We start from the raw sequence: 11,880 nt of genomic DNA, 5'->3' as shown, positions 1-11,880 counted from the left end.
TTCTGTAAAATAAGGATGATGAATTAGAGTAGAACCAAATTTACAGGATTATAATAATTAAAGAAGGTAAAATAGGTGACTTATACATGACTGAATATTAGCTATGACTATTTTCATTGAATAAATTAAAATGTTCTGAGAGATGATGTGGCAATTATAAATGATAATAATTAATACTATGTGGCAAAGCAGAATGAATATTAATAATGTCATAGCCTCCACCCTGCTCCTCCTGCCTCTTGCCTTGTTCTCTCTGGTACATTGTTTCCCAGCTGTCCTATAGCTGACAAGCAAAAGTAACCCTGTCCCTGCACTGCTATGCTTTGATTGCGTCAGTTTCCCTAAAATACTGGAAACTGCTTCACACCCCGATACCCCTACTGCCCCCCTCACCCAACTTAGCAAACTCGTAGTCATCTGTCCAGACTTAAAATTACACCTAGCACCTTCCTTCCTTGACACACCTGAGCATTGCTGCTCATTGTTTCTGAATCATAACAGTTGATTAAGAGACAAACATGTGACTGGCCCCGCCTGCCCTCCAGGTCTGGGGCTAGACAGTCATGCACACTAACACTGTCAATGCCAAAGAGCTGGCTAAGACCCCTTTCTGGCCCCTTGATCTCTTCCCTCTGTCCCTTCCATCTCTCTGCATTGCTTTTCCAACTTAAGTCTTTGCAAACCACTCTCATAATTTGAGCCACACCTGCCAATCATCTGTATTATTCACTACTTAATATTTTCAAAAATCGAGTCTCTCTCTCTCTCTCTCTTTTTTTTTTTTTTGAGATGGAGTCTTGCTCTGCTCAGGCTGGAGTGTAGTGGCACGATCTGGGCTCACTATAACCTTCACCTCCCAGGTTCAAGCGATTCTCCTGCCTCAGGCTCCCAAGTACCTAGAACTACAGGCACGTGCCACCATGCCCGGCTAATTTTTGTATATTTAGTAGAGTCGAGATTTCACCATGTTGGCCAGGCTGGTTTCGAACTCCCGACCTCAGGTGATCTACCCACCTCAGTCTCCCAAAGTGCTGGGATTACAGGTATGAGCCACTGCACCTGGCCTCAACTCTCTCTTTAAAAACATAAATATATTTCTTTTAGCAGGCCTAGGAGGAGACTGGAGGGCCAGCTGGATCATGGAAGAGTGGGGAGAAGAACCAGAGCAGGAGGTCTGGGCTTGGGAAAGCCTGGAGGGACTGGACAGGGTCCAGACAGGGGAGGGCCCAGGGCAGTCAAGAGTTTAAAGGCCCAGCCTGGGTCAGATCTGCATTTTAGGAAGATTCCCTGTGGCTACCAGGGGCAGGCTGGACAAAGGTCTGTGAAGACAACATCAGCAAGAGTGGATGCCAGGAGTTTATATCCAACATTGGGAAAATGAATTCCAAATGTGGAGTGCATACATTTTTCTCTGGGAGTGAATTCCAAATGTGTTGTGCATACATTTTCCCTGGTATCCATGGGCTCTTAACTCTGAGAGAGTTAAGAATAAAGTTTCTCCTGAGGCCGAGCGTGGTGGCTCACGGCTGTAATCCCAGCACTTTGGGAGGCTGAGGCGGGTGGATCACCAGGTCAGGAGTTCAAGACCAGTCTGGCCAAGATGGTGAAACCCTTTCTCTACTAAAAACACAAAAAATTATCCTGGCACAGTGGCAGACGCCTGTAATCCCAGCTACTCGGGAGGCTGAGGCAGGAGAATCGCTTGAACTCGGAGGGCAGAGGTTGCAGTGAGCCAAGATCGCACCACTGCACTCCAGGCTGGGCGACAGGGTAAGACTCTATCTCAAAAAAAAAAAAAAAAAAAAGAATAAGGTTTCTCCCAACCAGGAGCTGATGTTGAAGCTGCCTGGAGACAGACAGGGCCAACTCTTTGGCAGCCAGTTCCCCAGTGTAGGGTGTGGGATCCTGCGATGACATTCCCCACCTGGCTGGCCCTGTGTGCTCAGATGCAGTCCTGATGGCTGAGTCCCTGAGGGACTGCCAGGCTCTGCATCTGCCTCTTCTCTTCAGGCCTTGTTCAGCCCAAGAGCAGGTCCACAACTATCTACGGAATTAGCCTTGAATGGCAGGAATTGCAGAAGTGAGCCCTAAAGTGTGCCTTGAACTGGGAAGGGGCAGCCAAGTAAGGAGGCAGATGGGCGGAGCAGCAGACACCGCCCCATGTGGAGTTTCCCAGCTTCCTCCTTGGTTTCTGGTGCTTTCTGCTGTGGTCTCGTCGGCTATAGGGGCTGCTGGAGCATTGGTTCCAGTAATAGGATTGAAAGAAAACAGCACCTTAGTTTATCAGTCTGGGCTCTGCTACTAATGCCCACCTTGTCTTGGTCAAGTTGATTGACTTTAGGAACATGAAGGGGTTTGAATCACATTGGTGGTTTTCAGCAGGGGACATACCTCTGTGTGGCCTGCGTTGTGGTTTGGACTTAAAATCTCCAGGCAATGGGCCTGGTAGAAATGTTTTCAGAAATTCCACCAGTAACTGTGAAGGTCAACACCAGTCTTCGTTCATCTCTGAAGTCCTTGTAACCCCGCATTTTCTGGTGAGGTCCATTGGGCACATTCTCTCACTTCAGGGGTGGTGTGGGTATAGAACCCCAGCATTGTACCAAGAACTTGCAGTATACTAAAGAAAGACAGCACTTATATTGTCCAGGCCAGCCCTATTCCAGGTTCAGTACTATTAAGTCTCTAATCCTCATAACAACTCCATGAGGATGTAACTTCTATTATCCCCATTTTACAGTGAAGGAAAGAGACGCAGAAAGGTTCAGTTACTTGCTAGTGAGTAGAGAGCTGGGATGCCTACCCTAGTAGTGTGCTGTCAATCATCTCTCTCTGTTGTCTCCTGTGCAAGCAAGGAAGGCTGTGATTAGTGATCCTGCATGTGGCCCATTATAGCAATTATGAGATTGTCGTTTCCTCAGCTGTTTAGGATTTTGCAGGTCTATTATTATCTGTGCCCTAGACTGGAGTTCCTAGAAGGCAGAAACTGTCTTGATGGCTCCAGCGCCCAGTAGTCTGGCATATGGCAAGTGTTCAATTGCTGCTGAGTGAATACATAAATGCATGCATGAATTAATAAATGAATGAGTGAGTGAGTGCATGGATGACCAGTGCTGGGACAGAGAGAGGCACGGGATGCTGAGGAATCCAGGGCAGTCACTGTCAGGGCAGAGGCTCAGAATCAGGCCCCAGAGGGTGGTTTGTGCCGTGATCTGTCCATACCCAAGGGGCCCCTAAAGAATATCGTCTGTGTCTTTGTACACAGCCCGCCCTGTGGAGTTGGCCCAAGTACTGGTTGTAGCAAAAACCTCCGCCCAGCCGGGGCTGCAGCCTTCCCCGCCCTGGCAGGCTCTCCAGTGGAAGGAGGCTCCTCCCCTGGGCTCCAGGGCTTGTGTCTTGGGGACAGGAAGTCAAGCTGGATTTTCACCCACTTCTCTGCCTCCCTCCCATCTCTCCCAGATCTTCTGACCATTCACAGGAAGTCCATGGTGGGGTGTGGCTGTTTTTAAGGACTTTGGCATTGTTTCAGGAAAGAAAAAAAAAAAAAAGCTAAACAAACAACGGCTCAAAACACTAAAACAATTCGATGATTTGCTTCAAATTTTTATGGGGGATGGCATATTCATAAATAGCCAGGCTGGTGGTGGTGTGGAGATGTGATCTTTTGGGCATATTAATAACATCCCCCTCCCTCACCAAGACAAGGCCCTGTGTTAAGTGCTTATGGGGCTTGATCTTATTTAATCCATACATCCCTGGGCCATAACTGTGATTATGAGGAGCAGTTTCAGAGAGGTTAAGGGGCTTACCCGAGGGCACACAGCTGCAAAGTGGTTAGAGCAAAGATCTTAAGCCATGTATTTCTTTTTTTTCTTCTTTTGTGAAAGGGTCTTACTCTGTTGTCCAGGCTTGAGGGCAGTGATGCAAACATGGCTCACTGCAACCTGGACCTCCTGGGCCCAAGTGATCTTCCCACCTTACCCTCCCATGTAGCTGGGACCACAGACACAGGCCACCATACCCAGCCTGTAATGGTGTTTTGTAGGAACAGGGTCTCTGTTGCCCAGGCTGGCCTGTAACTCCTGGACTCAAGCAATCCTCCCCACAATTCCTCCCAAAGTGCTGAAATTACAGACGTGAGCCACTGCACCTGGCCCCAAGTATTTCTTGATTCTGGAGTCAGATAGCCTGGGCTTGAATCCTGACGCTGCTATTTACTATCAGGTGACTTCTGGCGAGTTAGTTAACCCCTCTGTGCCTCAGTTTCCTCATTTATAAAATGAAGATAACTGTTTCATAGGGTTGTTGTGAGGATTCAGTTATACACATTATGCACTTAGAACAGTGCCTGAATCATGGTGAAAGTTCATAAATGTTAACTATATTTCTATTTTAATACAAATGAAAATTAACACTTTAATACAAATAGAAACACTTCACTTACTATCTATTTCTGGTGTCTTTTACTGCTGACATTATACAGCATTCCACTGACCTTTGACTTTTATATATACATTCTTCTGACTTTGTGTTTATCAAATCCTCAATGACACTTAGAATCTGTACCATTATCTGTAATATACCATTACAGTGTGTATCGCTTACAAAAACAATTCTTAAGACATCTTTGATTATAAAATATGTTCTAATTTGAGAGTGCAGAGAAAAAAGTATAATTTTTTTATCAGTGAAATATGGTAAGAATGGTCTGACCCTTCATTACTGAGCTAGGTCCTTCCTGGGTATGAATTCTCCCTGCTCCCTAGATGGCATCTGTATTAGTTGATCTAGATAACAGTTCCACCCAATGCAATCGGGCCCCCAGACTCTTAACCCAGGGCCAGCCCCAATGGCTGGTATTACTGGCAGGTCAACTCCAGGCAAGTGGGACTACCCTTGTCTGATATAGCTGGTAGAAGGGGCTCATGTCAGGCCAGGTGTGCTGGCTCATGCCTGTAATCCCAGCACTTTGGGAGGCCGATGGGGGTGGATTGCTTGAGCCCAGGAGTTTGAGACCAGCTGGGAAACATGGTGAAAACCCAATTCTACAACAAATACAAAAACTAGCCAGGTGTGGTGCCACGCACCTGAAGTCTCAGCTACTCAGGAGGCTGAGGTGGGAGGATGGCTCAAATCCGGGAGGTTGAGGTTGCAATAAGCCATGATTGTGTCACTGCTCTCCAGCCTGGGAGACAGAGCAAGTCTTATAGGCCAGGCGCGGTGGCTCAAACCTGTAATCCCAGCACTTTGGGAGGCCGAGACGGGCGGATCATGAGGTCAGGAGATCGAGACCATCCTGGCTAACACAGTGAAACCCCGTATCTACTAAAAAATACAAAAAAAAAAAAAAAACTAGCCGGGCGAGGTGGCGGGCGCCTGTAGTCCCAGCTACTCGGGAGGCTGAGGCAGGAGAATGGCGTAAACCCGGGAGGCGGAGCTTGCAGTGAGCTGAGATCCGTCCACTGCACTCCAGCCTGGGCGACAGAGCGAGACTCCGTCTCAAAAAAAAAAAAAAAAATTGAAAAAAAAAAATGGAAAAAAATTGAAAAAAAAAGCGTCTCACGTCAGCTTGTAACCTGACCTCTTGTTGATCTTTAAAGCTAGAGGCTGAACCTGTGACCATGACCAGACAAATAAAGCCAGGGGCTGCAGGGTCAAGTGACTCCCTCACCTGCAGTGACTGATTTGGGGCATCCAGCTCCAGCCTGTGTGAGTTGGATTTGTTCACACTGCAATGAAAATGGGAGATCAGTTCCCAAGGATAGTGGTGTGTAGGAAAATACTAACCATCCTTTAGTATTATTTGCACAGTGGTGGGCGAAGGACACCTTGTGTGGGTTTCAATGGCCTAATTATATTTGGAGTCATTCCTTCTGCGTTTGTTTTCTCTATGATTCAATGAAAGGTAGGGAGTGTTGGGAAAGGTTTAGCCTGACATCATGGCTGGCTCCAGGGAGTTGGCAGAGGCACAGGCAAGAACCAATTTAGTCTCATGTACCCCATAAACATATACACCTATGTACCCACAAAAATAAAATATTGAAATAAAGAATTCACAGAAAAAAGAGAGCTAATTTTGGTATTTGATGTTGACTGAGTGCCCTTCCTAAATGACAGTGCCCATCTATGGCCATCATGAAAAGAAACAGGGCTCCCGAGACAGATTTATTTTGTGTTTGAGATGGGGGTCTCTCTTAGTTGCCAGGCTGGAGTGCAGTGGTGCAATCACAGCTCACTGCAGCCTCTACCTCCCGGGCTTGAGTGATCCTCCCACCTTAGCCTCCAGAGTAAGGGAGGAGACCACCCCTCATATTGTCTTATGCCCAATTTCTGCCTCCAAAGAAAGAAGTAAAAACTAAAAGGCAGAAATGAAATCCACAAGCAGACAGCCCAGCCCCACACCCTGGGCCTGGTAGTTAAAGATCGACCCCTGACCTAGTCGGTTATGTTATCTATAGATTACAGACATTGTATAGAAAAGCACTGTGAAAATCCCTGTCCTGTTCTGTTCTGATCTAATTACTGGTGCATGCAGCCCCCCAGTCACGTACCCCCTGCTTGCTCAATCGATCACGACCCTCTCAACCCTTAGAGTTGTGAGCCCTTAAAAGGGACAGGAATTGCTCACTCAGGGAGCTCGGCTCTTGAGACAGGAGTCTTGCTGATGCTCATGGCTGAATAAACCGCTTCCTTCTTTAACTCAGTATCTGAGGGGTTTTTTCTGTGACTTGTCCTGCTACAAGAGTATCTGGGACCGCAGGCACACCACCATGTGCAGCTAATTTTTAAAAATTATTATTTGTAGAGACAAAGTCTCACTATGTTGCCCAGGCTGGTCTTGAACTCCTGGGTGCAAGTGACTCTCTCGCCTTGGCCTCCAAAAGTGCTGGGATTAATGGTGTGAGCCGCTGGGACCAGCCTGGAGACATTCATCTGAATTTACATGCTTGATGGTCTTCTCTTAGCTGTGTGACCTGAGGAGCTGGCCTCTCTGAACCTCCACAGCTATCCTACAGGATAATTCTATAGGGTTGTCAAGAAGTATCAGGGATAGTGACGAGCACATGGTCAGTGCTCAACAAACGGTAGTAGCAGCTGTCGAGTGCCTGCCATGTACCTGACACTGTTGCATATACAAAATAGAAGCTAAATACTATTCATGGAGGAGAGGTATTATTACAGTACTTTTATATCAAAGCTCTGAAAGTTACAAGCTGTTAAGCAGCCAAGCCAGCAATCACCTGTCTTTCTTGGGACTGCAGCCTCAGCCAACACTTCTGCAAAGTCCTCTGGGCAGCAGTCCCTGTGGCGAGAAAGTGGGCCAAGCTGCTATATGAACAGCCTCCTGATCCGAGGCCAGATGGGGCCAAACCTAGAAAGCTGGGTCTTTGCCAGGTGTTGAGCAGCGTGACCCAGACAGTCTGAGGGAGCTGCTTTCTCCACCCAGCACAAGCTGAATGAGCGTGCACCAGGATGCCCATCCCAACTCCCCAGGCCAGGGCTACTACCATGACTGCTGACCCGGGGCTGGTCTCTCATCTGCCAATGGCATCGACAATCACTGTGACCCAGATATCAGCCAGGGGTAGAGTCCAGTGGGAAAAGTTTGAAGGATTCCCTCAAGGTCTAAGGAATTTGCATTCTAAATGAGTAACCAACACCCAAGAACGAGTACCTAGCAACCGGGCATATTTGAAAGGAAGTGATGTGGAAATTAGGACTCTGATGGAACTTGAGAAATGGGCCAGATGACTTTTGGCTGGGCCAGCTTATCTGACCACCAAAAAGAGGCCATTTAGGTAATGCATCACAAACTCAAATATACAAGAATTGGGCTTGTTATGAAATTGGGTAAAACAAGTGAGACAAGCTCATGTCACCCAAGGGGATGACAGGGACAACCTTTGACTTGGGGGCTTCCCGGTCCTATTTCCCAGAAGCTGCCTGCAGACCCTTGCAACACAGCAAGCCCACAGTAATGTTTGCTGTTTCTCTTCTGAGCTCAATTGGTATCATCCAAGGGAGAACCTGAAGCCTGCGTAATTCCTGCCAAATCATGTTAGGGATCTTAGAAGTGGAGAGATGGTTGGAGAGTACATAGAAATCACTGTGTGCTCTAGCAGAGTTTATATCTAATTAAGAAGTTTTGGCCAGGTGTGGGGGCTAACACCTGTAATCCCAGCACTTTGGGAGGCCAAGGTGGGAGGATTGCTACAGTCTGGGAGATGGAGACCAGCCTAGGCAACAAGACCTTGTCTCTATAAAAAACAGAAAAATTAGCTGGGTGTGACGGTGTATGCCTGTAGTCCCAGCTACTCAGGAGGCTGAGACAGGAGGATCTGTTGAGCTCAGGAGATGGAGGCTGCAGCGAGCCGTGATTGTGCCACTACACCCCAACCTGGGTCACAGGGCGAGACCATCTTGAAGAAATAAAGAAGTTTTAAGGAGGCATTCCTGCTGTTCCTATGCCTTAGTCCATTTGGGCTGCTAGAAGAAAGTACCATAGACTAGATGGGTTATAAACAACAGAAATTAACTTCTCACAGTTCTGAAGGTTGTAAGTTTGAGATCAGGGTGCAGGTCCTCTTCTCGGTTAGACTGCTGTCTTCTCATTGTATCTTCACATCGTGGAGAGGGAATGAGAGCTTTCTAGGGTTCCTTTTACAAGGGCACGAATCCCATTATGAGGACTCTGCCCTCATGATCTAATCACCTCCCAAAGGCCCCACTCCCTAATACCATTACACGAAATTAGGATTTCAACATATTACTGGTGGTGGTGATGGTGGTGGGGGTGTGTATACAACATTCAGTCCATAATATTAACTGTGCTTTTCCTCAGCAATTACTATGAGATTAACATTGTGAATCATACAACTTACTGGGCTTCCCATTTTGTGTGTTTGTTTTTGACACAGAGTCTGGTTCTGTCACGCAGGCTGGAGTGCAGTGGTGCCATCTTGGATCAATGCAAACTCTGCCTCCCGGGTTCAAGCAATTATCCTGCCTCAGTCTCCTGAGTAGCTGGGACTACAGGCATGAGCCACCATGCCCAGGTAACTTTTGGGGAGTATATTTAGTAGTGACAGGGTTTCACCATGTTGGCCAGGCTGGTCTCCAGCTCCTGACCTCAAGTGGTCTGCCCACCCCGGTCTCCCAAAGTGCTGGGATTACAAGTGTGAGCCCCTGTGCCCGGCCATTTTGTGTGAGTTTGGTGACAAATGTTTAGCTCACTCCATGCAAATGTATGTCTTTAAGATTTCCATTTAAGGCAGGGTGTGGTGGCTCACCCCTGTAATTCCAGCACTTCGGGAGGCTGAGGTGGGTGGATCACCTTAGGTCAGGAGTTCGAGACCAGCCTGGCCAACATAGCAGAACCCTGTCTCTACTAAAAAAAAAAAAAACATATGGCTGGGCGTGGTGGCTCACGCCTGTAGTCTTAGCACTTTGGGAGGCCGACGCAGGTGGATCACGAGGTCAAGAGATCGAGACCATCCTGGCCAACATGGTGAAACCCCATCTCTGCTAAAAATACAAAAATTAGCTGGGTGTGGTGGCACCCATCTGTAGTCCCAGCTACTTGAAAGGCTGAGGCAGGAGAATCGCTTGAACCCAGGAGGCAGAGGTTTCAGTGAGCTGAGAATGTGTCACTGCACTCCAGCCTAGTGACAGGGCAAGACTCGCTCTCAAAAAATAAATTACTCAGGCATGGTGGCATGGCCTGTATGTAATCCCTGCTACTCGGGAGGCTGGGACAGGAGAATCTCTTGAACCAGGGAGGCAGAGGTTGCGGTGAGCTGAGCTTGCACCACTGCATTCCAGTCTGGGCAACAGAGTGACTCTGTGTGTCAAAAAAAAAAAAAAAAGAAAAAAGAAAAAAAAATACATATAATTTGTTTAATATGAGCTTCATTCTTGGGTTTTTTTTTTTTTTTTTTTTTTTTTTTTTTGGTGATAGTTTTTTTCTCTTGTTGCCCAAGCTGGAGTGCAAAGGTGCAATCTCGGCTCACTGCAACCTCCGCCTCCCAGGTTCAGGCGATTCTCCTGCCTCAGCCTCCTCAGTAGCTGGGATTACAAATGCGTGCCACCATGCCAGGTTAATCTTTTTTATTTTTAGTAGAAATGGGGTTTCACCATGTTAGCCAGGCTGGTCTCGAACTCCTGACCTCAGGTGATCCACCCGCCTCGACCTCCCAAAGTGCTGGGACTACAGGCGTGGGCCACCGCGCCTGGCCTCTTGGCTCTATTTTAATCATTATCTTTCTCAGGTAACTCTCTAATGTCCATCATCCTTAATCTTTTTTTTATAAGAACATTTCATTATTATTCAACAATTTGGAAGCATAAAACCACATAGTGGAGTAGCCATTTCACTTCTCTTACTTACTGATCTATACTTGAGCAAGCTTGTCCAATGGGCCACAGGACGGCTTTGAATGTGGCCCAATACAAATTCATAAGCTTTCTTAAAGACTTTTTTTGTAATTTTTTAAAGCTCATCAGCCATCGTTAGTGTATTTTATGTGTGGGCCAACACAGTTCTTCTTCCAATGTAGCCCAAGGAAGCCAAAAGATTGGACACCCCTGTTCTAGATGATTTCTATAGCTCACACCTTACTTTCAGAGAACAATTTTTTCAGAAACAGCCATTGATGCTTCAGCCTTATTTAAAACCAAACAAAAACTCACTATAATGACAGCGACAGGCAACACTGTATTATAGGTTTTCCTAACAAAACCTGTAATACTACTTTCAGACCAGAATACCAACTTTTCTGTGGAACTATAGAGAAAATTCCTTATTTTTATCATTACCTCTAAAACAGAAACCGCGATAATGACAGTAGTCTCTAATAGAGAAAATAGTGGAATTGATAAAAATTGAATTAAATCATTTTTCCAATTCCAGTCCTATTCAATCATTTTCTGATTCCTCAACTGTTAAGGTAAGCCTAGACAGGCCAGGTACCATGGCTCACGCCTATAATCCCAGCACTTTGGGAGGCCAAGATGGGCAGATCACTTGAGGCCAGGAGTTCAAGATGAGCCTGGCCAACATGATGAAACCCTGTCTCTACTAAAAATACAAAAATTGGCCCAGCTCATGCCTGTAATCCCAGCTACTCAGGTGGCTTATGCACGAGAACCACTTGAACCAGGGGAGGCAGAGGATGCAGTGAGCTGAGATTGTACCACTGCACTCCAGCTTGGGTGACAGAGCGAGATCCTATCTCAAAGTAAAAAATACAAGCATACAAAATGTCAAAAAACCACCACACAAAGCTACTCCACCTACCTGTAATAAAACAGGTCACTTTATACCTGGCTCAGACCAGATTTTTGCTGTTGGCTAAAGAATGCTTTATGGATCAAAGGGCAGGCTGAGATTGCCTACTAATGTTCATTCCTTCCAAGCATCTTACCATAAACATCTGCCAAAGTTATGATGAGCATGTCACTAGGTCACATTTTATTAGTTGCTGCCAATAGCTCTTAACTTCTGATGGAAAAGAATTTAACAACAAAAAACCCTCAGTATACTCCAACTTATGCTTTTTCTATGCTTTTATCACCAAATGATAGTACATCCATATATAACTCTAGATACTTGTTTTATAGTCTATACACTTGCTAGTTAAAATGTATTATAAGCCACAGTCTGTTCAGAATTACTTGGGTAAAATGCTATGTCACCTACAAACCTTCATCTGATTAATACGGAGGTTGTAATCACTGTCTCAATGGTTTCTGGCTCATGAAACTTCTCATGCTTTCTATTTTCTTACTCCTGTGCTGGCTGGCTGACGGCCAAGTCCCCTGCCTCTGCCACTGCCTCAACCCATAAGCACGCTACAGTGCAGCCCAACCTTTTTTGGTCTT

The sequence above is a fragment of the Piliocolobus tephrosceles genome, chromosome 16 (genome assembly GCF_002776525.5).
Source record: "Piliocolobus tephrosceles isolate RC106 chromosome 16, ASM277652v3, whole genome shotgun sequence".
Taxonomy (NCBI): domain Eukaryota; kingdom Metazoa; phylum Chordata; class Mammalia; order Primates; family Cercopithecidae; genus Piliocolobus; species Piliocolobus tephrosceles.
The sequence above is the reverse complement of the archived record's forward strand: the minus strand, read 5'-3'. Positions refer to the sequence as shown.